Here is a 26,977-nt window from a genome sequence, read left to right as displayed (position 1 = left end):
TAGATCTTTGACCATCGACAGCAGCGATGCTCCTTCGGATTTCTCTTCCACCAGCGCTTCTAGTTAATCTCCACCATTCATTCCTTGATTCCAATCTACATGATTTAGTCTGGATCGTTCATTTCCTTCGACATCATCCGTTGATCTCCAAGATCCAATAGTTCATGTGCATTCATTCTTCATCTGTCCCCTCACTTTGACTTTGCGCCCTTTCTTCAGTATTTTGTGGTTCCAAGGTTTTCTTTAGGGTTTTGGCCTTTCATTTTCCCGCTGCTCAACTCTCTCTGAGCTTGACTTCTGTGAATTCTCTCTTCGCTGTTATTCTTGGGCTTTACAACATAGTATATATGTATTATGGTTATGGCTCCATATAACTATTTATATTATTATTTAACTTGATCACATGGGTATACTCGGACCAATTCTTTTATACTTGTTCCTTTAGCGATTCCCCTATGTCATTATCACTTCTTCCTCTTGCTTTTATCTTTTTTGAAATATTTTTAAGTTCTTGAATGAAAAATGAATACTACAAGCAACAAAAATGCATGTTACAATGTGTCGCATGCATGAAACTATTTTGCACGGACGTTCGCCCAACTGGCGAACTGCCTCACCCTCATGCATGTTGATATGTTTGTTGAATCTTTCATTCATGTTTTGCATGCACTGTCAATCACTTAGTGTCGCAATGCATTCACTAACTTACTTTCTTTCAGTCACCCGTCGGTGAGTCGGGCCAACCTTCGCCCGGGCTCTGCCTTCACTAAGGCTGCATTGTGAAATCTAGGAAAGGAAGGCTCACCTTCCTCTCTAGATTTGCGCATTCCTACCCAACACTAGCCTCCAGGACTATTTTGCGCATTTCTGGGGGGCAGTGGCTCCTTGGCCCAAGAAATTGCGCAAATGTGTCCCTGGGCCAGCAGTCCTTCCTTGCTGGAATTGTGCATTGCGCAATCCTAGCAGTCAACAGCCAGAATGGACTGTGCCTTGCGCAGTTCCAGGAGTCATTCAGTCTCCCAACAACCCGGACTGTGCCTTGTGAAATCTTGGTAGTCGGTCTCCCTACCTCCTGGCCAAAATTGCGCAACCTTCATGATCATTCACCCAGGTATGTTACAAGTCAATTCTCATGTTCATTTTGGTTTTCAACTGAAAAATTGCTTGCCATGAGTGTTTCCATATATCTAGGTATCACAAGTGTTCATCTACCTCTCACAAGTACATTTACAATGGTTTCCAAGAGAGCATAGACGAAGACATCGTTCAAAGCACGCTTGGAGATGTAGTCGATCAAGTGTCTATGAGCTTGCCTACTCATGAAGAAATCAAGTTGTTCATAGACAAGGACATCAAGCAGCAACATCACAGTGAGTAGCATCATGAAAAATATTTTTAGGCAACATATAGAGTGTAGCGAACGCAGCGAATACAACAAATGCAATAGGAAGTTTATTGACAACGCAAAGGTGGAACAAAGTTGCAAGATCAAGTAGATCCAATGATAATGAAAGAAACTTTGGAGACTCAGGCTATGAGGTGACAGTGCGACATGAAGATCACGCGAAGATAGAGAATGGAATGAAGAAGGAGTTCCATGTGCTGAAGCAGCAACTCAAGGAAGAACATGAAGCTACACGGTCGTAGCAAGATGAGGAATAGTAGTGGGCGCAACATGCGCTCACGGATGAAATTGAGCCTGGACAAGTTAAAGATCCATCCCAACAGCTAACACAGAGCAGACATGGTGAGCAATGTGGTTGATCACATGAAAGGGATTCAGTAGCATGCATTTCATTGTGCGCATGCATGAAATCCAACCCGTTCAACACACTCACCAAGGTGAAGACAAGAAGCAAGTTAAATGGGAGCCGAATGGGTACTTCAGCAAGTTCATGTGCATGACCACCAACACACACTTGAAGATCAGCATGGACACTATGCATCAGTGTACTGCTGGTTCAACCGCACCCAAGAAGACCATGCGCATGTTAGCAGATGAGTTGGATGAAGGAGCCAAACCAATGCCCATGTTGCAATGAAAGCAAGAGTTCTCTTCAGCAAGATGTCACCATGAGGTGCATGCACACCATCACGGATGACCAAGCTTGGCATTAGCTCACTAGCTTCACCATCACAAGCATGTCAAAGAGTTGGTCTTACCACAATGGACCGAGTGTCAGTGATGTCTTGCAAGGCTTGCTCAAGCCATGTTGTCTCATATGAGTACATGTGCATTGTAATGTTGTGTCATGTTAGGTGTAAGTCAAGTGTCAACAGTTGGATGTAACAGTCATAGAGTAGGTGAAGAGTCATGAAGGTAGTTGAACTGTCACAAAGGGGAATGTCAAGGGTCGCCCCACCCTTTGCTATAAATAGTCCCTCATAACTCATTTCATAGGATTTTCATCAGCCAAGCTTCTATTAAGACTCTCTTGAAGAAGGTTTGGACAATATTGTAATGTGCCTTGGCTTCTCCACTGCACGAAGCTAGTACATCTCTTTGGAATAGGGGGCATATGTAGCTGTAATGTTCCATTGTTGGGGCTAGCAGGTTTACATGGTGTATTATATGATTGTGACTTACACTTCTTTAATAATAAGAGCCAACACATTTTCATGCATATGTTGTTATTGTAGTTGGATTGTTCCGGTTGCCTTAACGATATGTGTTGTTTAACTTATGTACTTGTATATGAACTGATTTGTATGCAATTATATGAATCTTTTTGTTAATGTGTTGCATATGTTGTTAATTCTGTCACCGTCTGTGTCGACTGCTCTGCCGGACATCAGACAGACCTTTCTCATGAACCTTGCTATATCAACCATCACACTCGTCTCAGACTAATCTGTGAGTGTTGTTCGTGTTATCTTACCTTGTAGGTTGTGAATGTTGCATTCGATTGGACTGCTCCACCAAAAGCTATGCATGTCTTTTGTGTGGTGTGTTCCTAGACGAGTTGGGACTAATCCCTTTCAACCTGGAACTCACTTTCACCTTCCTCTTCCTTTGAAGTGTTGGAACCTCTCGTACACATTCCTTGACTCTCTGCATCAGTCACATCCTTGCTACTAAGAGAGTTATATTACTTTCCTTTGTGCAACATTGCGGTCAATGCATTACCTTATGAACCATTGCTGGGACTCCTACACCAAATGGTCTGAGGTCTAATTGGGAATTCTTACCGGGAGATCCCCTTGACATGTGGGTGGGTCCAACACCGTCAAAATTTCTGGCGCTAGAAGGAGGGCCTGATGACAAGCAGTGTCCTCTCATCTAGTTTTGAACCTTTGCATATCTTTCATGGAGTCTTGCATTGTCCTTCCCCTGAGGTGTTTTTCAAATCGTGAAGATGTCTCCATCTCGGGGAAGCTTTTCAATCTCTTGCCCATTCACGCATATGATGGTGAAGGCGAAGTGGCCTGGCCTAAGCACTTACATAAATTTCTTTCCATGATTTATGAGGAAGATGAGTTTACTGACGAACAGGTCAGGTTGCTGCTCGTATACACACTTCGCGAATCTCCATTTCATTGGGTTCTCAGCCTGTTAGTGCCTAAATCTACCTCAGGCTGAGAAAGGTAGTATCTAGGATAACATCAAACCACGCTTAACCTGGTAGCTAGCCCTATCAGGTCGGGAGAGGGCTCTCTCCTTGTCAATCTCAGCAAAATATGATCAATGAGGGCTTGAGATGACTGATGTGAATACTGATCTTAGGCTAGGTATGTGTGCAAAAGAGTTTGATTGAATTTGATGATGTTTTGTTGGCTCAAATGTGAAAGGTAGATTTGGGTTCGGGGAATGAGGCTCAGTTTTGCAGAGATCTCTATGGGGTGAGGAAGGAAAATGACTTAGTACTTCAAATTGAGTGAGATGGAGAGCTTTTAGATAGGTGAGGAGTTGAAGAGGGAAAGATAATCTCAGGGATCCTCTTCAAACAGCTGAAAACATAAATAACTAAACAAACCCTAGATAGAGCACTGGAAATCAATGAATTATACCTTTATCCTTGTTTGATTTAGTTAAGATGAAGCAAAGAGAGATGATGGCATACATAAAACACATGTAAACTTACAATTAGAGAAGGAAACACAATACCAAAGCAAGATGCCACATGAATCCCATAAAGTGCTGCAAGCCCTGGTCTATTCCTTAGCCAAACTGCTGAAATGTGTATACAATGAAGCTCTAAGCTTTCCCAAAAGTCCAAGCATGCTAATGACTGAAAAATCACAAGATATAGACAAAAAATAACTCATCCTAGCCTCTAGGAGTCGAGCTCATAACTTTAGGATCTTTTCCAACAAATTATAAACTAAGAACTAAAAATTAGGCAGTGGAACAGCTTGCCTCTAGAAACTAGGGAATTGATTCATTCAGTTGCAAACTACTTTTTGATGGATGAATCTACCTCCATGAGTGAAAATTTAACATAATTACATCAAGATCCATCAATTTACATTAAATTACATCATAAGTTTGACATTAAGAAGGAGAAAAGTCAAACTTTCAAGAAACTAGGCGAAAAACAGAGTATTCTTGGTCAAACTGAGCAAAATTTCCCCAATGCGCTGCGTTGATTTCCCTATGCATAGCGCCTTTTTGCAGCTGCTTTTGGAGGCCTTTGCAGTGTCAAAATTTGCTCCAAGTGTGCTTGTTGGAAAGGTCTGCCTGTCTACTTTCCAGAACAAGTGGAATTTTTGAATTTGGCCTCCATTTTCCCCTCCAAAATTGAGTTCTCCCAACACTGCTTCCTGTGTGTCCAAAAAGGGGCAGAAAGGTCATTTTTGGGGTGTTTTTGACCTTTTTGGGGCTCAAAACCTGTCAAAATTCTTGGCCATTGGTGAGCATGCATATTTTTCCATGAAAAATCCAAAAATGCTAAGTTTTCCTCAAAAGGAGGCCTCCATCAAAAGCGAGCACCAGGTGGTGCGGCTCATTGGGCAGAAAATTCTGTGTTTTGGCCCAAAAATTCCAAAAATGCAGAAAGTGTCCCAAATTTCAAAAAATTTGGGCTGAGTGTTCTCCATCAAGTGTTTTTTTGGGCTAAGGAAGCCTCAACTAGTATCTGAAGTCTATCTTTCTCCTTTCTCTTCCTCGATGCCCTCTTCAACTTGGCCTTCAAGTTCCTGATTTTTGCCTTGCAACTTTTATTTCTTGCCATGTAATGGCAGGCCATGTGCCTCAACATTCTTTTCTCCCTGTTGGCCTTCTCTAGCAACTTTTCCAAGTGGATATTAGCTCTCTCAAGCCAGGACTCACGATCAGCATTGATTTCTTGCTCAAGTGGTGTGAGCTTCACTTTCCTCCTCTTGGCAGCTTGGCAGTTTTCTCGTATGTTTTGCAGCTCCATAATGGTTTGCTGATCCTCTAGCTACTTGTTTCTTTGCTCCAGGTATTTTATTATCCACTTAGCTCTTTCTAAGTTGAGAGACAAATCATTGACATTCGCCTGTTTCTCTTGGATGATCTCCTTGAGCTTTGAGCTTTGTGGGCCCAAATCAGTGTCATCATCCTGAATGAGAATGAAATCGGTCTCCTGCTCACCTGAAGGCCCCTCATCATGTAATGGCCTCTTGCCCTTGTCCTGAACCTACTTTGCTGACGAAGGAAGTGAGACCCCTTCCACCCCGGGTGGAGATAATACTCGCTTTGCTGCTGTAAACAACCTTCTCGTGCCCTTTTGATAGGTGACAAACACCAGCACACTAGTGGTTTGTGTCTCATGAATCTCTTGCTGAAGTGAAGGTCCACCTGTCTCATGAAAAGCTTCTGGAGATACCTGAGGTACCGTGAAGAACTCATGAGAAATGAAATCCTCCCATGAGATGTCCTGCAAACCAAGCTGATGCATGACCACAATTTTGATGAGTGCAAAATGATATATACTGTTATACTGCTGCTGAGGAGTTTTCTTTTGCACTAGGGTAGTCATATTCTCAATATTTCGGCACATGAAGTAGGGGAGATTCACCATTCTCGCCCTGGTAAAGTGCATCAACAATTTGACGTGATAGGCATATAGGCGAGAAAACCGGCCCTCATAGCTGAAATACTTAATTATGAGTTTCATCAAGGGAGCATATGAGTCTTTCAGGTACCAAAAGGGAAAAACTCTGCTAAGTTGTCTCAAATAACCAGGCTTGATGTATAGCTCATAATGTTCCTTGTCAATTTGTTGCCTTTTATTCCACTGCTCTCCGACATTAGGAATGCCGGTTGCTAGAGAAATAGACTCTGGTGTCATGGTGAATGTCACACCGGCTAAAGTGACTTGGCCATTATGTAGATGAAGCACAAACAACCTGGCCAACTCATGATGGTACTGGATTCTAGCAACCATCTCATAGAAATGATAACAGGATTGGTGTTGAAAGCATGTGATAACAAGAGGGCAGGCCTGTAGCTCAAAAAGTGAAGTAGGCTCCTCTCGTATATGTTTGCCACCCTTGTGAGGTCTCCTTAGTGCATGCATTTCTTTAGGAGAGTCACTGTGTGTCTCCTCATCTCGGTCATAGGAAGGATCAGACTCCATGTTTGCTAATGTGTGAGTTTTCTTGATGGGTATGAAGAGATTTATGGTGTTTTTAGTTTTTTGCCACCAAAGATGAGAATGTATGAGGGACTATGAAGGGAGAGGGTAAAAGGGGTTTTGGGAATGTTGATGACTGGAATCTGGGGAATAGAAGGGTTTTAGGGACAGTCTTTAGGCTTTGGGATAGTAATTAGGGTTTGGGAATTTTATAGCTAGGGTTTGGGATAGTGGGAATTGGGGATAGGGGGTGAATGAATTTTAGGAATATGGGAATTAGGGAATGAGTGGATGAAACTGGAAAATAAATGGAGGAGTCAAAGAGTGAGAGAGTGGTAGAGTGGACTTGGCAGCAAAAACACAAATGCAAACCCTAGGCAATTGTTTTTGAGCAAAAATTGCAAGGAGGTAGGGTTTGAGTTTTATCTCACTAAGCCACCATAAAATTTAAGAAAAACTCATTCACTAGCAAGGGAAGAAGGCTTGACTTACTTGCACACTGTAGGATTAAGCGAATTAGGAAATTTGAGAGGGTTTATGGGTGAAATTGGGCTTACAGCTCTATGCGCTGCACCACAAACCCAACACGCCACGCCTGTTATATGCGTTGCGCCAGTGTATTTTTTACACTGTGGAGGCCGGCCCAATGCGCCGCACCTCTCACCCAATGCGCCGCGCCCGCGAACTTGCATAGTTTTGCTGCAATTTTGCTCCCTTTGTTCAACATGGCCTTCTCTTGCTCAATCTTTCTTCTTTGAATGCAAATGAGCTCTTTGAACATGAAAAATGATTTATATACAAGAGATTTTGATTTTTCATTCATAAAACCCACTTTTGTAATGTTTGCATTGTGACTTACTTTTAAACTCTATTTTTTGGGCAATTTACTTTATTTTTGCCTTTGATGAACTGAATGATTTGATTTTTTGTTTGCCTTGCAGGGGATGGAGCTGCTGAAGCTTGGCAAGGTGACCAAGGTTGCCACTGAAGTTATTTACATATGAAAGAACTGAAATTACATCAAATTTATACATAAAAACCTAAAATACTCTGTTTTTCCTCAAAACAGGGTTTTGAGGAAAAATACATTTCTGAGCATGTGATTATGAAATTTATTGGTACTGGGACTTTATTCAACCTCCTCATGTGCCTGCTGACCATTATTGAACATTTTGAAGACCTTTTTGACGAAACCCTAGACCTAATGAAACTGAAACCCTAAAAATGACCCTTGCAAATTTAAAGACAAAAAATGACTGCAGATGATCTTGACGAATGGAAATGGGCCAGCAGGTAAAGGGCATGAGGGGAAATTTACAACAAGCCACTACCATCAGATGATCCATGATCCTAATGGAATGCAGCTGACTGGGCAAGACACCTAATATGCAATGCAACAAGAGAATTTGATCACTGACAGAGGGATGAAGATACCGACACTAACACAGCCTACCGGCTGACACTGTGCACTCATGTGAACACTTTTGTGATCTTATTGAAGACACTTTCTATCATTTTGATCCAGACCATCTTGACTAGGAACTATTATAACAATGGAGGGCTCCACATGAATCCATTATTGATTTTTGGCAACACTTCCGTGACTTGTAGTTTCAAGCTCTGAGGACCCACATGAAGTTCGCTTATCTCTGGGATGGGTTTGAGTATTGTCTTAAGAAATCTGCCCGTCCCAAGAGGAAGCTTGATGTCAATCCTCGCTCAACCTTCTTCATTGATGGAACTACACAATCCCGTGTGGGAGTAGGCAATGTCTCAATAGACTGTCTGCCTCCCTTCCATTCAGTAGTTCCACCATCGCTCAGTGATGTTGAGGATCATGTTCGCACATCTGTTCATTCTTCACACCCTCCCAACATCACTCCACTCAATTTTCGCGCAGAGTTGGTTGTGAGTCCTTCGAGTTCCCATATGCATTCTTTTCTTCGACCTCCATCTTCGCACTCAGGTGTTCCTCCGGATGATGCTGTCTTGTGTTCGTCCATTCTGGACTCTTCACTTATTGTGAACAAGGAACAACCCACTAACGGAGTTGGTGTTTCACAACCAACATGCGTTATCATTCATGAAGAGTATGAGTGGGAGATTGAACATCAACACTTGGTGAAGGATGACTCCCTTCTGTCCAAGCCCCCTTTGTTCTTTCCTAGCTTCTTTGGTGAACCTGCCATCCATGATTTTGCATGTGTGTCTTCATCCACGGATGCACCCATTTTTTATCAGTCGCTGCACTCACCAGATGCTAGTCCATCATTCAAAAAGGGAGAGGATAAGTTATTCATTGAAGATCCGCTTGATCCTTCATCTGTCTTTTCCGGAAATACAGAGGATAAGTTCATTCGCTTTTCATCTACCCCTCTATTTGATTCATCTGATCATGAGGATGCCAAAGAATTCATTGATTTTTTTTATCGTGGTGGTCGTGATTCATTTGCTTCCATTTTTATCACAATCATGAATCTATCATAGATGATCTTTTGAAGCCACTAGTTTATGATGATCTACCTGATGATGAAGTTGAGACACCCAAGACTTTCGAGGCACTTCAGCCTGAGATGATGGTTATGTCAGGCCCTTACTCTCTTGGGGTTAGTCTCACTTTCGATTATGAAACTATTCAATCACCCAAGGATCCTCATCACTCATCTACATGCATTGAAGATCCATCTCACACACAGATCACACTTCCTCCACTCGAACTGCATGATCCCATTGCTCATGCATTGGAGGAGTCTTACATTGCAAGCACTCATTCGTGACGCAAGTTATCTTTTTTCTTTCATTTGCTTGCATGTCTTAGTCAAGAGTGTGCTTTTGTTTCAAAGTTGCACGAAGTGTCACACATCACCATGATAAGTCCACGGACTATCCTTCATGCACATGCACTCACTTATGTCCTGTGGTCACTTTGAAACACGAAGTGTGGCTGTCTTCATTGTTATATATTTCTTGTATGCTAGTCCGCACAACTGGGTTACTCGCAGACCAAGCCTTCACCCACATGGGTCTACCAATGCGCCAGTGGCTGCATTGGAAGTATTAATTCACGTGATCAGGCCCATGCACATCGTTAGTGTAGGAGTAGGAGTAGTGTTTGCTTTTAGTTTTTTGCTTGCATGCTTGTTTTCTTTCATGTTTTGATTGCTTGTTTGTCTTATTTCTTGTTTGTTTACTTTCTTTTCTTTCATTTTGCTTCTGTTCTTGCTTTTCTTTGTTGATTGTTAGTTTGTTTGCTTGTTTCGTTCATAGGTTAGTTTTGCATGAGACCATGTGTGACTCTTGAAGCGAGTTGGGTAAAGTACAAGAGGGCTTGTACAACTATCACTACTTGGTTATTTGTCATCTTGCCTCTGTATGATGAGCTTGTTACTTTTAGTCCATGACACGTCAAAGGAAAATACGTACTATTCGAAGTGGACCTTGGTGTAAACACAATGCTTGCATGCTAACTAGTGTCATCTTCTCTAGTCGATTGTTTTTGGGTTAACCCTTGTCAGCTCAGTAAAGTAGAGTAAGGTAAGGCTAAAAACCTTAACAGGCATGTCAGAGATACAATAAACTACTTCTCTATTGGAACAACCTTTTCTACTCTCAATAAGTTAGGATCCCTCTTCCACCTCTGAAATGAAAAGTAATATATATATATATATATATATATATATATATATATATATAGAAAAATGAATAAGGCGAAAGAAGAGAAAGGCTTCCTGCATAGGGAGGTGATGCAAGTAACTTCGTTGGGGTACTGATCAAGCTTGCCAACAGTGGAGTCATGCTTGTGCTCCTATGTGACTCCACCGGCGTACTTTCCAGACCTTCTATTAGTGGAGCAACATCAGAGATGAAACTAAGACTCTAACGACTATACTGCTTGTGCACCTATATACCCCTCAACCCTAATCAAAACAACTGTGTCACCTTCGCTTGGAATGTGGGTCAATAGACCAAGGGCTTGGCAGATGCTACATCTTACAATCAAGTTAGTGTGAAACCAAGATGAGCTAAGAACTAAACAATACTTCTGGAGGTGTTAGAGTTGCTTTTCACGAACAAGGTCTATGCAGAGAGCTAGAGTTCTACCAGTGTGTTGCCAAGTGTTGTAGTGGTTACAACTACCCTCCAAAATTTTTCCTTAGACTGTTTTGGAGCCTCCCTACCAATCTTACACAACACTTTGTCTTGCTTCATCAAGCACTCAAGCTTCAGTTTTTTCCTCACACAAAGGTAGCCTGTCGATCACAGTTGATCCATTCTCCTCATAGGCTGCTCACTCGGGCTTGGTCAAGCTATAGGCTGAGCAACTTCCCCTTGAAAATTGTGAATTTCTAGAGGGCAACCAACCTTCCCTCTAGGAATTGTGCAATCCTCTCTGATAGCCTACCGGGCTCTAGGATTTTGCAATCCTTCTAGCCAACCCTCCCAGCAGGATTTGCGCAAATTTCCCCTGGAGAGGATGTTCATCACAGGATTTGCACAAATTTGGGCAGCATTCAACTGTTCTGTGCAAAAATTTCTCAAATCTTCTAAGTAGCTAGCCCAGCTCCCAGCTAGAAATGCACATTTTCTCCAGCAGTCGAGCAGTCTCTTGCATGTGTAGCTGAGTTGACTGGTTCCCTCTGGGACTGAGAAAAATAGACTTGCATGCATTGGTTGTTTCTCCCAAGGTAGCATGCAAAGGCAACCCTTGTTTCAGGGATCTATGTTTAACAGTTGGAGGTTACATGCAAGGAGCAATTCCGAAACCTCCCACCAAGTGTCTCTTCCCTTAGATTTGTGGCATGCGCATCACAACCTCAATGTTATCAAAACTCATCAACTGAAAGCTGTAGAGCTCATTCCTCACATCAACCTTGCATCTTTGACATCCCACATCACATCTAGGAGCAGTCGGCACATTCAATTCAGTTGTTTTGGGGTAAGCCTGCTTCCCATGCCTTGTGCTGCATTTCTGTCGCCTTTTGTGTTTTCGCTTGTAGGAGTATTGTTTTCTTAATTTCTTTGAATGCTTGTTGTCCTTTACATATATACTAGCTTGTCCTAGCTCTGTTTCATTTTTCATTGCTATCTCACTGTCGTCATATGCATGAAACTGTTTTACATGGACGTTCGCCCAACCTCGATCTGCCTCATCCACATGCATGTTGATCTTTTTGTTGAATCTTTCATTCATTTTTTGCATCCACTATCTATCACTTTTTCTATCACTTAGTGTGGCCATGCATTCATTGACTTACTTGATTTCAGTCACCTGTTGGCAAGTCGGGCCAACCTTGGCTTGGGCTCTGCCTTCACCAAGGTTGCATTGTGTAATCTGGCAGAGGAAGGCTCACCTTCCTATCTAGATTTGCACATTCCTTCCCAGCACTCACGTCCAGGATTGTTTTGCACATTTCTAGAGGACAATGGCTACTTGGCCTAAGAAATTGCGCAAATTTGTCATTGGGCCAGCAGTCCTTCCCAGCTGGAATTGCGCATTGTGCAATCCCAACAGTCTGCAGCCAGACTACACTGTGCCTTACGCAGTTCCAGTAGTCAGTCAGTCTCCTTACAGCCCGAACTGTGCCTTGTGCAGTCTTGGTATTTGGTCTCCCGACCTCCCAGACGAAATTGTGCAACCTTCATGATCATTCACCCAGGTATGTTACAATTTAATTCTCATGTTCATTTTGGTTTTCAACTGACGGATTGCTTGCCATGAGTGTTGCCCTATCTCCAACTATCGTAGGTTTTCATCCACCTCTCAGTAGTACATATACAATGGTTTCCAGGAGAGCAGAGACGAAGACACCATTCAAAGCACGGTTGGAGATTTAGTCGATCAAGTGTCTATGAGATTGCCTACTCACGAAGACATCAAGTTGTTCGTAGACAAGGACATCAAGTAGCAGCATCATAGTGAGCAGCATCATGAACAATAGCTGCAGGCAGCATACCGAATGTAGCGAATGTAGCGAATACAATGAATGCAAGAGGAAGGTTGTGGACAACACAGAGGTAGAACAAAGTTGCAAGATCAAGCAAATCCACTGATAATGAAAGAAACTTTGGAGACTCAGGCTATGAGGTGACAGCGCAACATGAAGATCGTGTGAAGATAGAGTATGGAACGAAGAAGGAGTTGCATGTGCTGAAGCAGAAACTCAAGGAAGAACATGAAGTTGAACAGACAGATGAATGAGTTGCAGTAGGATCAGGAACAACAGTGGGTGTAACGTGTGCTCACGGATCAAACTACACCTGGACAAGTTAAAGATCCATCCTAACAGCTAACATAGAGCAGACATTGTGAGCAGTGTGGTCGACTGCATGTAAGGTATTCAGTAGCATGCATGTAATTATGCGCATGCATGCAATCCAACCCATTCAACACACTCACCAAGGCGAAGACAAGAGACAAGTCAAACTGGAGCCGAACGGGTGCTTCCCCAAGTTGATGTGCATGACCACCAGCACACACTTGAAGATTAGTACAGGCACTATGCATCAGTGTGCTGCCGGTTCAGCCGCACCCAAGAAGGCGATGCACATGTTAGCAGACAAGTTGGATGAAGGCGCCGTACCAATGCACCGATTTCAACGAAAGGAAGAGTTCACTTCAGAAATATGTCACCATGAGGTGCATGCACACCATTGCGAACGACCAAGCTTGGCACCAACTCACCAGCTTCACCATCACAAGCATGTCAAAGAGTTAGTCTCACCACATCAAACTGAGTGTCAGTGATGTCTTGCAAGGCTTTCTCAAGCCATGTTGTCTCACATGAGTACATGTGCATTGTAATGTTGAGTCATGTCAAGTGTAAGTCAAGTATCAACAGTTGGATGTAACAGTCCTAGAGTAGGTGAAGAGTCATGAGGGTAGTTGAACTGTCACAAAGGGGAATGTCAAGGGTCACCCCACCCTTTGCTATAAACAGTCCCTCATAACTCATTGTATAGGCTTTTGGTCAACCAAGTTTCTACTAAGACTATCTTGAAGAAGGCTTGGATATTATTGTAATGTGCCTTGGCTTCTCCACTGCACGAAGCTAGTACATCTCTTTGGAGGAGCAAACGGATGTGGCTGTAATGTTCCACTATTGGGGCTAGCAGGATTACATGGTGTATTGTATGATTGTGACTTACACTTCTTTAATAATAAGAGCCAACACATTTTCATGCATATGGTGTTATTGTAGTTGGACTGTTCCAGTAGCCTTAATGATATATGTTGTTTAAATTACATACTTGTATACGAACTGATTTGTATGTAATTATATGAATCTTGTTGTTAATATGTTGCATATGTTGTTAATGTTGTCATCGTCAGTGTCGATTACTCTGCCAGACATTATATGGACCTTTCTCATGAACCTTGCTATATAAACCGTCACACTCGTCTCGGACTGATCCATGAGTGTTGTTCATGTTATCTTACCTTGTATTTTTTGACTACCGCATCCGAGTGGACTGGTCCGCTGGAAGCTATGCATGTCCTTTGTGTGGTGTGTTCTTAGTCGACTTGGGACTGATCCCTTTCAACCAAGAACTCACTTTCACCTTCCTCTCCCTTTGAAGTGTTGGAACCTCTCGTACACATTCCTTGACTCTTTGCATCAGTCACACCCATGCTACTGACAGAGTTATCTTACTTGCCTCTGTGCAACATCGCGGTTAAGGCATTACCTTATGATCCACTGCTGGGAATCCTACACTAAATGGTCTAAGGTCTAATTGGGACTTCTTACCGGGGAGATCTCCATGGCATGTTGGCAGGTCCAACACCGTCAACAATTTTTCATGACTACTCTTCCCACTTTATTCCTCATGGCCAAGAACTTCTTCATGCCATTCACATGCATAAGGCTCAATCATCCCTTCATAAGAATGATTCCTAACGATCTTATCAAACAATGACATAAATACATAGATACACAAATGCATATACATAATCATTAGCATAAAACCATCATGATCCTATCAGACACAACATACAAAAATACATACATGTATACATATAAACTTCAGCATAATCATGTTCATAACATAATTACCAGATAGTATAGGGCCAATGTTAAGAGAACTCCCTTTATCTTTTCACACCATGCACAACATTGAGAACAAGTGTTCCCAACATAGCCAAGTAATCTGACATCTTTGATTCATTTACCTTACCTTTTCTAGTTACCTTTCACTTGTTTGTACTACCACCGTCCATTTACCACTATGGACCAACTAGTCCAATCGATTGTCATAGTCTTACCTTTTGTTGTGCTTACTTATGCACAAAGCTTCATTTGAGACTTACATTACCTGTTGGGTACTACATAGCTCTCCCTGAGCTCCATTAACTTTCATCTTTCCCAACCAATTCCCAAGACTCAAAACATAAAAGGCAAGAAAATAAACAACAACAAGAAGAAAACCATGAAAACCAATAACAACACGAATACACAAAAGAAGTGGTATGGCGATCCTCTAGAAATAAATAAAGTTGCAAATTAAGCACAAGTAAATAAAAAAGAAGACCAAAAACACAAACTAACAATAAACACCATGACTCAATCCCCACGGTTCCTAGGGAAACTTAACCAGAGCCTTCTTCAAGATTTCGTGGCAACCTCTCTCGCCATGAAAATCCCCACATCATTATGTCATTAACACATAAGTATTAGTGCATAAATAAACATAACAATACACTAGTTACCTCATCTTGTTATGCCAAGCAGGTTGCTTCCAACTGAGCACACACATGCCATCTCTCAAGGGACTCCAATCCTTTGATAGATCCACATGTAACTAAAGAATAGCTAATATACCTCTCAAGTTTATTTTCATGAATCTAGCACATATCCACATAATTTCAAACAAAATCAAGGTTAAGAAGACTCCCTGTATGCAAAGCACTCGTTCGTTTGGAAATAGAGTTTCCAAACCTAGCCAAATAAATTCTTGCCCAATTCATTTCTTTTACCTTTTTCCTTGATGCAATCAAGGCTTACTATATGTTGTCACATCAACCCAACTGTTATTTATATAAACAAATCAACTATTACCTCGTCACGCTAATACCAAGCACATTTCCTGCAACTGCTCACACATGTCAACCACATGTTCCAATATCAAGACAATCATATCTATCAATGTGAAATCAACATTTATCAAGACTAACAATCATGTCATAATACATAGTTAACTCATAGTCACTAGACATAATGCTACAACTATCACCTACTACACTCAAGTACATATCAACTGTCTCAACACATATTTGTTAGTAAAACTATCTTAAAGCAAGATCATTGAAACACATACTCATATTATGAAATTCATCAAATATTAAACCAACTTGTAAACATACCATGTTAAATAAATCAACTAGGCACCAAACACTCAAACACCAAATAGACATCATAATCAAACAACCAAGCACCAAATATACATCATAAGAAAAATCATACCTCAATGCATATCAGGGGAGGCTATCTTGTCTACACAATAAAACTAGCTTAGCACAATATAATTTCACAACATATCACTGAAACATAAATCATGATATCCATAGTAGTAACTAACTAACATGTTCATGTCATAAGCTCATAAGTGTTTGTCCTTCATGCATAAAAATCACATAGGTACAATCAATCTAGATTAATACGACACCATATCACCAATTTGTTGGCTCATACCTGAATATTGCAACCATAACCATCTGCATAGGTCAAACCAAGTTAACACAATACATATAAAATCAATATCTTCAATGCAATGAACATAACCATCACGCATATGACCAGTCCAAATTACAACATCAAGATCTCGATGAAATAACCCTAATCAGCAAGTTAATAGAACATAAAAACAATAATATATATATCATGTTCATCAACAACATAAAACCGAATCTTCAAGCTAACTGTCATATAGAAACAACAAGTTAAGCTATAACATACTCATCAACGACATCTCATATAAAATAGTCATCAAGTTATCTAACCTAACCAACAATAGCAATTCTTACAACAACAGGTTACCATCATTCTTGACTATCTGACACATATGCATATGACTATGTTAATAAACTATCATTTATCACGTATGTAACCATAATATCAAAAGTCATGTACATAAACCTAATGTATATAACCCTAATGCATATAAAAATCCTTAACCTACATACCTACATGCCCAACATCCAAACTTGTATGACGACATGCTCTTGCCTCGAGGTCCAGTGCTGCAACTTCCTTTTGATGATTTGCGTCTCTTGCTTTACCTCATTCAACACATTTGCACCATAACATACCAATAGCACCATGATGACCTAAATTTCATACAATGACTTCATAAGGCATCTTTGACTTACTATTCAAACTATAACCAAGACCATACATGCATAACAACTGTATATATACATATAACAAATGAGTACCAAACCATACACACATCATTCTAGCTAGATTCTAGTCATCAATGCATGACCATATCCAGTACACAAACCATGACCTCATGCATGACAACAACCATTAATCCATTGTATACATTGCCATATGCAACCAACAATATGCATAAGCAATGCCAAATCAACTACACCTATGCATAAACACATGTAGTCGAACATAAGTGATCAAATCTTGTAATCAACCTACAAGACTCATACATGTAATCCAAATATTCAAGAATGTAACCTAACATACAAGGATGTAAGTAGGCACCATAAAATAAACATATAAGCGACATATAACCATATGTAACCAATGACGTACTCATGATAAATACATTTCATGAAATCAAAATAATATTCTCCAAGATAACCATACTACAACCCTAATCAATCATCAAGGAATGCAACAAGCACATGAAATGCAAGCGCAGGAGACACACATGCAACTTACATGTATGCATGACTAACACATTCAACTCATCCAGTCTGAGAGTTGAAGCATGCTATGATACCAATTTCTAAAACCCTCCTCCCACATCCACCCAAGTAACCATGCCAACTGGTGTAAACATGAGACAAGAGGCTACTATGATTAGATTCGACCTCCTAGGTGACCTTAAGGAAGTGGAATCAACAAAAAATCACACACAATCATCCAACATCATTGACAAAACCCTCAGAAGACAAGTCAGCCACTCATACAGCCTGTCCCTGGGTCCTACAGTTGTTCTTGACCTCTGAGGCCATAGTCTCTCTCATGCTATGGGCAAGGGAGCGACTAGAGACCTAAAGTTGCTCTCATAGGCTTGCTTTCCAGCGATTGTGGACCAAACTTTCCAGTTTTGTGCTAGAGACCCTGGGAATTAATCCAATTTTTCAGGCCCAGAGCCTAGGCCATTGCCTAGAATGGAATGAAAGCTCGGAATCAAGTAAAGTATAGGGAAACAATGCTGCAAAAGTAAATAGTTGATCAAGACCTTAACCAAACCCCTACTAGCCATGACAGACATTTCATCAAACATATTGTCAACATGTAACCTATAGGTGTAAACAACATAATTAAGTGTAGGGATCTCATACTTATTTGAGAATCTCCATGAACCATTGTTTCCTCATGTCTTTTGCTGCCTTATCACATATTAGGTCATAGATACAATATCCATTCAAATACAATTAAAAACATGCTAAGAGCCAAACATAGCTACTGCCATAAAATGTACATATAACTAGCATAATAGGAACAAAAATACAATAAACATATTAGCCATCAAAATCCATATATACACCGGTACATTTACACATGAAAATCAATGGAATGAATTTCTCATTAATCAATGCAGTGAACCAACTGGTGATAGGACTACCATGTTCTGTCTGACCATAGATTGGCTGAGCCAAGTCTCTCTTTAGCTAATTACCCCCGTGCCATATTCCAAGCATGAATGTGATATTCATAAAACACATCAAAAACACCAATCAATATGGATTCCACTAGAGTTCTCTTCCTACATTGTGATGAATTTGAGTGCCTCCTTGTCTCTCAGGCTTTAACGTGCATCCACAGTCCCATCCATGGATCAATAGGCCCTACACCGAGAAATAATCTCTAGGATTTACCATGCATTCCATCTTGGAATCACTATGCCTAACAGAGAGAAAATCCACCTCTTGGCTTTACCATATATCCCGTCATTCACCGGCAAGGATTCCTAGGCCCAACGAGGCACACAATATGGCTTTATCGCAACCCATAATCTGGTTAGGGGTTATTAGGCCAGTGGCTTCGTTCATCCTCAGTCCGATTCAGGGATCACTACACCATGTGTTTGTCAATTCAGAGATCCACCACACTTAGCTTCAAATCCAATCTGGCCATCCCACATAAACTGAATAGGAGAACCTATCTCATCAAAACTATTAGGAAATGGAAAGGCTAGGCAGAAAATACTGTAACACCTAGAAAAACCCATGCCATGGTAGAAAATAAACACATGCAATACCATGCATGCCAAATCTAGCAAGTAAAATAAACATGCAAGTCGATACCTGCAATGAAGCCTATTGTAGCTGCTTGATCCTTCCTTTCCCTGCTTGATCTTTGCTTCCTCTTGCCTTCTTTTCCTTTATTACTCCAATGCCAATGTGCTCCAAGGAAATTCTAAGTGTCCAAGAGTATGAGAGAGAGAGAGAATAATGAAAGAACTCCAAAGCTAAACTGACCAAGTCTTCACTAACCAAGATTGCCCACTGATCCTCAGAAGCCCTTTCATCAATGAGGTCTTTATTTTCTTCATTTTCCATTATTTTCCTTCATTTTCCTCCTCACATGAAACCTATGAACTGTCACCTCATTTTTCTCCTAATTTCCATTATTTTCATAAATAAATGTGCCAAAATACCTTTTTGCCTCTTTAATGCCTTAGCCATTTCCTTTGCCAATTTCCTTAACCATAAACAACCAAATGAACAACCACTAGGATGTCGTGCCCACCATTCATCTTGGAATATGTGTCCCATCATCCATGGTATTTATATATTTTTACATGGAATTTTCACCAAGGTTGTTAGAAACATGCAAAAGTGACATTCACACTTTCACACCTAGGAATTCCATCCATTTAAAATTTTATTTGAGTGGTGGTTGGTTAACAAAATTTTTCAATGGGATATAAATGGCACAAGATTCCCCTTAAACAATATTTCTATTTTCTTAAGGACTCTTGAAGGTTCATTTAGAATGATAGGTTCACAAAATGGTGGAATTGAAACCAAGGATGTGTAGCAATTAAATAACACTAATATTTCAGGTATTTTGTTTAAATGGTTGAATTATGGAAAGGTTGGGAATCATGATCTCGAGATGGATGCTCGACATAAACATCACACCAATAAACTTAAACCTTCCCCATTTCTTTGTCCATTGTAATTTTATATGACCCGTATAGTGTTTATATATATATATATATATATATATGCATTCGCTTGTTATGTTCATAGTGTGCTTTCAATCTTTCTTCTTGTGTTTTGAGGACGAGATAAACATTCCTTGTGATATTAGTCTTTTCATCACATTACATTTATTTCGTATTTTATTTGAGATGAAAGGCACCCAAAGGGAGCATTACCAATATTTCATTTTCATGTTTTTCATTTAAGTAGCAAAAATAGTTTGGAATGAGAATAATTTATAATTTTTTTGTTTTTAAAACATTTTGTTAAATTAATTTTACTAATTAGAATTTGTAAAAATTACACATTTGAATTATTAAGTTCATAATTTTCATTTAAATAAAATTCATAATCAGGCAGGAAGGTTCACTCAATGTAGTTAGAGTCCTCTACAAAAATGTGATAACATCCAAAATCTCATAAAAAATTGAACAAGTTTTCCCACATGGAACTCAAATCACCAAGGTATGTCATGGGGGTGAGGCCTAGGTAACGTCGACGGGCCATGAAGCCAGGATAGTGAGCTATGGTACAATGGGAGACAAAATAGTGCCAGGGTGGGGGCAAAATGATAATAAAGGACCCCTCTTTCTAATTCCACGAGGAACCCCTTGCTTGGCATCGAATTGACATATGAAGCACCTGTCATTATATTATAAGGTTGTAACCTGGAGACTAAACCAGGATAACAGAGCCCCCCCTCTCCCCTTGTTGATGTCAGGAGGGGAACTATTTACCTCCCTCGTAGATTTACCCGACCACATGATCATTGATTGACGAGGGGGTGATATATATTGTTTTATTAAATTCTTCTATGAGTACATGGAGTGGGGCATGTATATTCTTCTCACTAGCCATAATGTGTCAAGAGAAGATGATGTGGGTACGGAATTAAGAATACAAATAAGGGGTGTAAAGTAGCAAGTCCTTGCCAATGTCAATAAGGTGCAACAAGGTGATGACAAAAGGAGGAAATTAGATACGGAAGCATAAGGTGCAACAGGATGATGACAAACAGAAGAAACCAGATATAGAAGCATAGGTTGCATCACTTAATGTCCAAGCGCCCATTTCTCCAGTTAAAGACCCTCCTATTGCAGATCCAAAGCAAGCATAATCATTACTTGCATGCTTCATGTGTTTAGATCCCCAAAACAGTTGGAAAATATGCATAGAGTCCTTACTACGACTTCTCAACCAAGAGTGCAGCCCCAGCCTAGAGTTTCTCTTTTGGAATTTAATAAATGGTGATAATGAAACAACCTTTGTAATGCAAATCGTTCAAAGCCATTAATCAATATACCTTGAAAACAGAGAAACATAGCATGGAAACAAACATAAATCTATATCATAGTGTCACCAATGAAAGTGGTATGTGAGTAAGTAATCATTTATATAAACCCCATACCCCAGCTAAACATGGGGTATTAGTAGAGTGTGATCCTAGAAAGATGACTATAAATGTGTCTCGGGGAATAGGAGAAGGAAGAATGCACCACTTATGAAATGGTTAGCTAATGAGGAACAATAATGGAACTAGCTAGATGGAATGTGACTAAGATAATCAAATTGACCCGTAAGTGAAGTGAGTGGGTGTTGCACAACTAATTCTAGCCTTGTTTGGGGTGCCCCTTCATATTAATAGAAGGGCAGGGTCATTTATCCCAGTAAAAAATAATGGATGAAGCAATACTCTTTTTAGTTATTCCTCTCCCACTAGTCAGTGAACATTGCCCAACCTATAAAGAAAGGTAGTCGAGTTCCTGGTTCTTCCTGGTATCAGATTCTAATACAAATACTAATTCCAGTAGATTTGGTCAATTCGTTTCAATGTTCGTAACGATATAATGGTTAAGAATGACAATTATGATTGTACAAGGAGGGAGTGTTTGAAGTGGTTTTGGAATCCATCATGAATCAATAGCCTTCTAAAGACTTCGATTTTATGTACCTTGGAAGTTATACCTTATGCAGCTAGATGTGATTTAGTCTACCTTTACTTGCAATGTAAATCACCAAACTTGAATATTTGGTGTTTAATTGTTCACATTTACATTTATGTGTTTGAATATATAGTTATTTTCGAGGGAAAAGGAATATTATATTGCTTTCCAAGTAAAAAAATGTAATTATGTTTAATATTTATTCCTTTGGCATAATATGAAATCTCAAGTCCCAAAATGACAATAACTGAGTATATTTTGTCGTATATTTATCACTTAAAATTTATTTATCATCTTCGACACCATTGTCTTGTTAGTCTTCCATTCTTTCTATTTAAGAGTTAGCAACTAAAGACCAATAATAAGAAGTCATTGCCCTGAGAAGAACGTGACTCGGCATAGATTAATAAAATTGTTGGTTTAAACACTCTCTCTTAGAAGGGTGAACATGGGACCAGTTCATTACTGAACACAAGGAGGATAATGTGGTGGGAGAAGCTGAGCCAAAGGTTGGTAATATTGAAATGTAGAAAGTAGTAGCAGAACCAAAAATATATTAGGAAGACAAACCTGAAACATCATTGCAGGATGTGGCAACTTTAGTGAGCTAGAAAAGAAACATGACAATTAAAAATCAACATGGATTCCCTAACAAACAAAAGGGAGGCAATCCCAGAATGCACTATATATCTACATTTCTTAACTAAGCATAAGGTAAGTGATATCCTTCCCAAGCCACTTTTCTCTTTTCACTTAATTTTCTGCCTTTCCCATTACTTCCATTTCTTCTGCTTGCTCATGTGCATTTCCTCATATGTGTAGGTAAAAAAATTCCTTAACATTCTGTTAACAGTGCTAGAACCACCAACATTCAGGGGATCTCTTGGATATGAAGTCCCAACAAGACCTCACATCGTTTGGAGTAGGAGTCTTAGCAATGGGTGGTAATGTTATGCCTTGACTGCGGAAACACGTAGAGTGAAGTATGATAAGTTTGGGTGGGAGCAATTTTGTGACCCTCCGGAGAGTCAAGTGCGATGCATGAAGGTTCCAACACACAAATTCAAAATGAACTGTGCCCCTTGCAAGCCTGTAATAGTACACATCTTGAAAGGAACACACGAGCATGACATCACAAGCTAAAATGCGGAATAGTCCAAAAGTTAAAGTGATGAGTTAACACAACAACATGCATTCAAAAAGATTCATACAAATGCGAAATAAATAGTTTATAAGCATAAGTGTAAGTTAAATAACATACAATGAAAATACAATAAGAATAGTCCTACTATATTCACAACAAATGCATGAAATCATGTTGGCTCCAATTTTATTATTATAAGTGAAAGTTACATTCATACATACACCAATGAAAACCACTAGCCCCAATAATGGAACATTAAAGTCAAGAACACATGCTCCTTCAAAGAAGTATACCTGCTCTATGCTACGAAGAAGCCAAGGCTCTTCACAATACTCCCAAGCTCCTTCTAAGCCTAAGCCTAGCCAAAAGATTGGCTCCCAAAATCAATTTACATGAGTTATGAGGTTATATTTATAACAAGAGGGGGTGACTCTTCAAATCCTCTTTGTGACCTTTGGACTACCCTTATGACTCTTCGACTTCTTTAAAAAAAGACACATTAAATTACATGATGACTCTTCATATTCCAATACTGGTACTTGGAATTCCACTTACAACATAATTACAACTAATATTACATTTTACACTTGTACCCATGTAATACAAAATAAGGTAGAGACAAATTGACATCCTAACAAGACACAACACTATGATGTTGGAGTTTGGTAGAAGTCTAGCTCAGCAACCTACACTTCCTACTTCTCAGTCACATATTAGCGCCAAGCTTGATACTATGTGATGATGTCCCCAAATTGTGTGATGGTGTTTGGCTGGAAGTGGACTCTGGCCTCCATGGAATCTGGGTACAATGTCTTGGAACTTGTTTCAAGTTCGTTCTGAAGCATGTAAAGCATTGTTCTGACTTGGACATGAACATAGATGTAATTCTACATGTTCTGTCTATTCAGCTCGAAGTCTTTCCTGATGGCATTCTGTCTCAGCTTCTCCAAGTACTCTTTGATATCTTACCGAACTTGGTTCTTAGGTTTAGGTTTGGTGAGGGAACCAACTAATGGGATATAGTGTGCTATCACCAAGACATACAAAATAATGAACAGTCATACATATGAGGTCTGAATGATACTAATGAATGAGATGAGTTGTTTGTTGTTCTGAATCAACATTCAAACTTTTTCTTTCTCTAGATCTACCTGTGGCTTCATTTTATTCACTAAGTCAAGTGGTGCCCCTTTGTATCACATTTTCAACTCTTGCACATAGGCAATGACAACCTGTATCTTCTTGAGAGTTTTAACGAACTCTTTGCTTTGCTGCTGTAAGCCATGCATATGAACACTTCTTTATGTACAATGACAAACCCTTCATAGAGCCTCCACATGGTTTCTCCAAGTGTTGATACTTCAACAAGTATCGCTGCTCTCATATCCTCCAAGTAAACCTATGAAGAAACTACATTCTGCACTGGTGCATGGATTTATTCTGCCTCTTTTCTAGTAGCCTACAAGTTTTGTGTCAATTTCTCATTCTCAGTTGTCAAATACTAAATGTTTGACCTTATTGCACCTACATAGGCCAAGTTGGCTTCGACAATGACATTTGGATGCTTCCTCATGTCCGACACTATCACCCTTTCTCCAATGAATTCAGGTGATGCGTGATCATTTGAAAAGTTATTTCACTGTGCTTGTACAATCCTCCTTTAGAGCTCATCGAATGATAGATTGTACACATCCATTACCTGATCATCATCAAGGGGAACAAACCCCCTTGCTTGCTCAGGGCTAGCTATGCTATTGGAGGTGGTGGAGACTAAGGGATGGCCTATGGTGCACTCGGCATCAGATCAACATCTTCATTCTATGGCTTATATTCCATATCCATTCTGTCACTTCGATCAAGTGCTTAATATGTTGAGTAAGCTCCCAATCATGCATATGTTCACCTTCCTCCTCAGTTGCTAGTTTTTTCCATTCCTGCTCTTCAACCTCTATCAGTTTTATTTCCTCTATCATTATGCCTTGCCTTCTTTCTTCCTCCTGCTTTTTCTTCTCTTCTCGTTATTTCCTCCTCAGCTCTTGTTCTTCCTTAAGCTTCCTCTCTCTCTCCTATAACTTCATTTCTACTTCATGCAACCTCTATTTTTCTCTCTTCCTCTGCTCTACTCTCTATATCCTCTGCTTCCTTTTTTCTTTTGCTAGCAAAGCTACTTTCATGATAATAGGATCTGCTTTCATCTTGTAGCTTTGTTCTTCCTCTGGACTGTTAGCAATATTCCTCTCTCCCTTGTCTTGCATAGGATTGCTACCTTATGCTACTATTGGTTCTAGAGTTATAGTTATTTGTGGAATAGCCTATGTAGTCCATCCTAAACTGACCGGATCATGGAGTCTAGAAGAATTGTAGTAGTACCTCCATGGATCCTCCTCTGTCCAATCGAATGCCTCGCTGGTCCATGAAAAGTAAACTCTCACAGAATGATCTTTACAAATATTGTGAGGATCATATGGATTAAAGTCATGTGTATCGAATTCAAACCTCACTATCTCCTTTCCCTCGACATTTGTGACTTTCAAGTTCTTTATCTTGTATAATCCAATCTGCAAAGGAAAAGTGGGGCATGGTGCTTTCTTCTTCCTGTGCAACACTACTGATAACCCTGTGTTGATATGATACAACACTTATTTCATAACAAGTTTGTCAGTGGCATACCTTGGTAAAAGATGTGGAGGCTTCTCTCCATCAAACACTCTAATGAAGGTGCTACCTAGTGAGATATACCAATATGTGATGTCTGATATGGCCTTCATTTCTTCTCGTGACATTCAAGGTGGATCTTCTTCAAAGATAAGCTTGTATAGTGGGATTATGAAGTGGTCATTTAGATGTGTCATTACTCCTCAATAACTATATTCCGAAAGAAACCTACAATAGATGTGAACAACAGACTTTCATGGTGTCCATGTCTAGCTCATGCTAAGGAACTTCTTAATTTGTGCAAATATTGCATCAAGTATGCATACATATAAAAAATTTCTTGCTCAGCCTCAGGAGGATTCCGAGCCTGTGCTACATGGGCCTTTAGCTATTGAGCCAACAAATATGACCAGTTTAAAAACTTCCACTCATTCACCACTTAGTCCAATAACACATCCCACCGTTCAAGAAAGATTACCATGCTCTACTGACCATGGATCCTACAATAAAAGATAACCAATAGTTGGTAATCCTTCCTGAGGGACCTTGTTTTGTAGATGTTATCACTGAAAATTCCAATGCCAAAATTTCAAAATCGCTCATATTAGTTTGATGCGCATAAAGCCTTTTTGTAGTTTCGCAGCGCAACATGTTTAGGTAGTTTCGTAGCGCATAATTCATATTTTGCACTGGCTGCGCTACGAAATTGGGGAAATGGCTGCAAGAGTTGGAAAGAGAACTTTTTAGTGATATTGATGAAGCAAGTATCATTAGCCCTGCTCAAAGCTAATATGCAAATGTTATTTGAGGTTTGCCCATATTTCAAATTTGGTTGCATGGTGGCCAATGGTGAAATTTGTGAAGCCTTTAAAGATGAGCAGAAGGTTCATATGCTAGATTTTGATATTGAACAATTTCAGGTCAAATGGAAAAGTCATTGCAGTAAAAGGAAAGACACAAGAAAGTTATATTTTGATCCTAAGCTGTGTTTTTGAAATTACACAGCAGTTTCACAGCGCGCTGCGAAACCCTTGTAGCAGCTTGTTTCAGCATAAAAAACCCTGGTTGCTGTGTTTACTAGTAAACTTACAGAAGGGATTCTGAGCAGCTGAAGACTAAATTTTGAAAACGGAAAGAGGTTTTTATTCCTAAAAGACTGAAATATAAAAACCTCCTTCAGTTTCCTCAAATCCATTACGAGCTGAGAGAAATTAATGACCAAAGTTGCGCTACGAAACTGCTGTAGGTGCAGTTTTTAATTTCCTGTTTTATACATCTTCTTCAAGGATCGATTCTGGGCAGC

The sequence above is a fragment of the Pinus tabuliformis genome, chromosome 9 (assembly GCF_031772625.1).
Source record: "Pinus tabuliformis cultivar Carrire ecotype Pingquan chromosome 9, CPIR1, whole genome shotgun sequence".
In the NCBI taxonomy this organism is placed as follows: Eukaryota; Viridiplantae; Streptophyta; class Pinopsida; order Pinales; family Pinaceae; genus Pinus; species Pinus tabuliformis.
Note: the sequence above shows the minus strand (reverse complement) of the source record.